The sequence below is a fragment of the Cryptomeria japonica genome, chromosome 4 (assembly GCF_030272615.1).
Source record: "Cryptomeria japonica chromosome 4, Sugi_1.0, whole genome shotgun sequence".
In the NCBI taxonomy this organism is placed as follows: Eukaryota; Viridiplantae; Streptophyta; class Pinopsida; order Cupressales; family Cupressaceae; genus Cryptomeria; species Cryptomeria japonica.
Window position 1 is genome coordinate 562,650,555 of NC_081408.1, and position 5,925 is coordinate 562,656,479.

The window sequence follows — 5,925 nt, forward strand, 5'->3', positions numbered from 1 at the left end:
AGTTGTTCACGTTTAGAGTCTTAATGTAACTGATTTGAATATCCTTGTTGGCTGAACACTCCATGATGTAATGTCATTTTGTCTCCACCACTTCTTGAGTGCAATGGCAACATTTTCTTTCTGTGCATCTTCCGATTTCACATCTAACTTGATATGTACTAGTTCTTATATGAGCAATTAACAGTTATGCTTTTTATTTTATTTTCATTCCTATGTAGTTCTTTTGTGTATGTTCATATGTGGGATTGAAATGTTAGATGTAGTATTCCTTTCTTCTCCCAAGTTACCCAATCCACATACTTTTTTGGAATTTTCCTTGCACGTACTTTTTTATTTCCCCATTGTTATTTGGGTACTTTCTTATGCTAATACCCCACCTATTCATCCATTATTGTTTTGTTTCATCCATGTGCTCCTATTTAATTTCTCTTCTGCTGCCATTTTTGGCCAGCAATGCAGCTCCATGTTCTCTAATCTTCTTATATAACATAGCATCCGGAACATAGCCAGTGCCTCAATAGGAAAAGCCCCAACCTCAACCAAGACAATCTCATATGGAACATATGATTTATTCTCGAGGCTATTTGTGATTAAATGTTTTTGTAATCTCTCTATCTATCTCCACTTTCCTGTTGAAGTGTTGCTACCCTAGACTTAATATCCGTATAGTACCACCAGAACTGTTAGAAGTCCAAAAAGAATTTTCTTAGTTTTCCAAACCCATAGTTCCGCTCTTTTGTGTCTATTTTGTAATGAGTATAAGGCTTTCCACCCCCCTTGTATCATTTTTCTTCTACATGTCTCGTAGCTGAGTCAATTGTGGAAATTCTTATGAACCTTCTTTCTCTTCAAGGTAAAGATCATGACCTTAGCTTTGTTCGTGTTCACTTACATTCCCACCTCATGACAAAATAGTTCTAGAGCTTTCAAGGGTTCCTTCAAATTCTATGATTTTTTTGCCATTAAGATATAATTATCTACATATAGAAGCGACTTTATTACACAGTCAAGTGCACCCTCACCACCAAACTTGTCTATCCATTCCTCTAATTTGTCAGTGTGCATCCCAAATAGAGTAGGACATAATGGGCAACCCCTGCTTGACTCAAATGTCACTTCCAAAATATTCTAATAATCCATGTTTGGTTTGAATTTTGGCTTAGACTCGGTCATAGAACCTATGAACAATAGCCCTATAATGTTCTAGAATTTTCAATTCTTTCATTCTACTCCACAATTTGTTTCTAAGTACCGTGTCAATAACTTTCTTGGAGTTAACAAAGTAGCAAAAGACCTCTCCTTGTTTATCCCAAACCTTCTCAATCAAGTGTTTGAGTGTAGTACAATGGTCAATAGTAGAATGCTTTACTCTAAAGTCTGCTTGCCCTTTCACCCTATTTCCTTCCTTTTCAGCTCAAATATTGATTGGTCTTTCTATAATAAAAGAGGATTGATCATTATAGTGTGGTAATTTGAAGAATTGTTGATGTTGCTATGAGATTTTGCCAAGATCAAAAGCTCAATGAAATGTACAAAATAGAGACAATATAGGACAAGAATACATTGTATTCTCATCAATAGATAAATGATCAATAATAGTTGTTACATACAATGAATATGAGCCTGCATATATAGGCAAGGCTATATGGATATGTGAGCACACAAACATGACATGTGGCTCAATAAGAAACAAGGGTAGGTAGGAAATAGGTGTGGGTAGGTAGGAGAAACAATAAAATATTCCACATGAGGTGGATCACCCACCGAAGGTGCAATTATCACTCCACAATAAGTGGATATGATAAAGTAGTAACAAGATCAACACCATAAAAGGTGGAAATTATCCTACACACACTATCCCAATGTGGCACAAACACCCAAGTGTCTCATACTCAAACTATTATGAAATGCATTTCCTAAGTAAACTTAAGTAAAGGTGTAATAATATCCATGATGAATAATTATTTACACCAACACCCCCCCTTAAGTGCAACTTAGGGGAATGCACTTAAGTCTACAATGCAACTAAGCAATGCAAGATGGGTCCCGGCTATGAGGCCATGTTAGGTACCCATGTACAAATGCAAATGCATGCAAACCAATGCAATGAAATCTTTCACAAAGCGAGAAAAGAGAGAAAAATCCAATGGGAAAAAACCCTCCCCCAAAAAAGATATGAAAGTTATACAAGAGAACTCTCATAGAAGAATGTGAGGAACAAAACCCCATGTGAGGAAAAAGTTCCCCCCATATGAGAGAAGAAAAGAAGTTAGGAAACCCCCCCTCAATGTAGAATCCGCATCAATGATAGAAGCTCGAGAATGAATGAAGAAACTGCTCCATGAACGTTGAACAACATTCCTTCCCTTAGGAAGAAACAAAACCAAAGGTGGATCCATGAAGTCTCCCCAATCATGAAGGGAAGATGTAGGAAAAAAACTCATGATGAAAAGAATCTCTGAAAACTACTCAAGTGTCTCCATATCAATGCTGAAAGATACCCCTTCCAAAGGTGGTAAACTGCTCCACGCTGCTGAAAAAGGCACTCCAAGATCTAGTGGAGATGGATGTAGAACAAGTCCCAAAAACTCACATGTCTCCTCAAAGGATAAAGAGACCTCCTCCAATTGCTATACATAAGAATCCACAATCATATCAACCTCGAAAGAATGATCATGTAGAGAATGAACAAGAGGGTCAGAGTGTTCCCTCGCAACAATTGAAGAAGGACCATCTTCATCAAAGAGAAGATGAATATCATCAATAATGTCTCCCAAATCTGCAATGTAGGATTCCATAAACAAACTTGCAATGTCTGTCAAGTAATTATCTCAAGAATCTGAAGTTGGAAGACAATGAATATCTTGTTGCACTAAATCACATGAAGGCAAAACTGTTGCACTAACTACATCATCAGGTGCAATAGGTGATGTGATATCAATAGGAGGAGATGAAACACAAGGCTCAAGAACGGGGTCACATGTGAGAATCCCCAAGTTCAAGTACCCAAAGTTCTCAAAATCTGAATCATCACAAGAAGTGTGATCATGATGTGTAGAATCATCATATGTGAAATCATTATCATCAACAAAATCTAAAAAGGAGTATAACCGAGATGCATGATCAACCACCCCAGTCGCAATGATAGCTCTAGTCTCTAAGTCTCTAATGAAAACTGACTCGGGTGTGAACTCCACAATTCTCTTAGTTGCGCCATGTGTGATTTGATAGATGTAAAGGAGATTGTTTGTCAAATGGGGTACACACAACACATCATTGAAGGAGTTATCCCCAATGGCAATAGATCCTTTCCCAATCACATCCATGTATGTATGATTGCCCATCAAAATTTGTGGCATGGTGCAAGACTCAAATGAAGAGAACATAGACTACGAAGATGTCATATGATGAGAAGCCCCTGAATCTGGAAGCCATCTCCCTAAATCATGACTTGTAGTAGCACAAAGAGCTTTTCCTTTTCTTGTCCCAAAAGAGTGAGTCTTCCCACTTATAGAAACCATGAATGCTTGCCCTTTCCCTTTTGAATGTGAGGAAGTGGAAGTTGATGAATCATCCTTCTTGTAGACATTAGGCAAATCAATGTTATGCTTTTTGAGGATGTGTGAGCTCATCAATCTTCTTAGAATGGCAACGACGCTCCTCATGACCAAACTTTTTACAATAGGCACAAGTAGGTCTCTCCCTCTTTGGTGAATTGTCCCTCTTGGAAGATGATGAATCTCCTTGTTGTGGAGAAGGTGATGCTTTGTCCTTAGGCTTTGATTTCCACTTCTTCTTGTTTGAGTTGTCCTTTCCTTGATTTGCTTTGTTCCCTTGATTTGCCACTAATGCTATCAACTTAGAAGCCTTAAGAATGCCCATGCTTATCAACTTAGTTTGTTCCATCATCAACATTTCGGCGAAAGCATCAAATGTAGGCATTGTGTAGCTTGAACCCATTGTCATCCTATGGGTTTGGAAACTAGAAACAAATGCTGCATATTCTTGTGGAAGCTTGCCCATCAAATGAAAGATCAATTGAGTATCATTTTTATCAATGCCACAATCCTTGAGTTGTGCCCTCAACTCTTTTGCCTTAGTGACATAATCTTGTATAGTATCAAAGTTCTTGGGATCCAACATGGCGAGATCACTATCAATCTGATATCCCCTAATCTCATCAACTTGACCATACAAGTCTTGAAACTTTTGCCAAGCATCCTTGATTAGAGTACATTTCTCAATATGAAAAATGAGATCCTTGATTAGAGTACATTTATCACAATGGCACCCATGAAGAAGGGCCGTGTTGCCCTAATGTACCTAGAGCCCTTAAGGACTTGAAGACCTTCATTAGCATAGCAATATGTACTAATGGATCTATCTTTTGTGATGACTAAGAAACATCCATATGCATACTTGAAATCTACTTTCTTAAACATTAAACTAATTAAAATAGTGTTTCCTACTTTGAAATTAGTGGTATCTTTTTTTGAAGAAATAAGTATTCGCCTTACATTTTGTATAGATTGTTGTAATGTCCCTTTTTTAAAAATTCCCTAGTTTTTGCCTTAAAATCACAAATCTAGAATGAAACAAGGGCAAACATATTTTAGGGTTATAATCTTCATTTAAAAATAAGATGAGATAAACCTAGTTTTTGAAACCCACAATGAGATTAGACGACAATGTAGATATAACTCATGAAATACATCCAATTCTAGAGTTAGGATATTTATAAGCCAATATCAACAATCGCATGGAAACTTGATCATAACGAGGGTTGAGTTGGAAGATATGATGAGATGCCCCCAGTATCCTCTACCCTAGGCCCAATAGCAAGACCTTATCCTTTGTGGCCCCATGTGATCTTTAACTGATGCTCCTCAACCATCATCATGAGGTGGTGTGCCTAGTGAGGGCTTTACACCGTTACCCTCTACCATATCAACCTATCACCTCATATGATTGATTCTTTCAACAATAAGGTTCCTTTGACCCTCATCTAGTCATCATCCTAATACCTTAACGATTTTACTTCTTATATTTGTGAGCCATGATGGAGAAGAGGGAAAAGATTGCAAAAGGTGTCGCAGAAACCATCTCTTCCTAGACCCAAAGACTATACCCTTTGTACTCTTTTGGCCTCTATGGGCTTATCTTGTCCCACATTGAGGTGGCATATCTAGAAGAGTGTCCATACACTATACCCCTCTCACAATGCTCTCACACCCTCCTTCACCATTGTATATATATTTATTATAGAGTATAAGTGTTGAAGGATCAATGTATAAATTATAACAATAGTTGGTATTTGTTGAACCCATTTATCAAATTGATATTTACAGTATTACTGAGAATATTATATTATATTATATTATCAATCACTATTTTATGTTACTTACATTTTACTATATTTCATTTCAGTATTATATTACATTTATACTATTTAGCAATATTGTATCAGATTTAATTAACATCATTATGTTATTTTGTCTTCTTTAAATTACATTACACTAACAATATTGCTATATTAATATGCGACTAAATTAATGTATAATATTACATTAACAGTGTTAACAGTGTATCATATTATATTAGTAGCACCCTATTATATTATCACATTGTATTATACTAGCTATATCCATTGTATTAACCATATTAATATTGTATTAGTAGCATTAATTGCATTAACCCAAATCAAGTTGTATCAATAATGTAAAACACCATCGTATGAATTTGTTAACCATCCTTATACCCATACCGTAATGTCTCCTGGACAGTATGACTGCAGACTACTTTTTCCTGCCCGTATTCCAATCACCTTATCTCCCGTATTCTTCTTATTTTCTGTCCATGTGTTGCTGGAGGGAGGGGTTAATGGTATTTAAAACCCCCGATTCCTTGAGCAGATGTCTCTTGGGT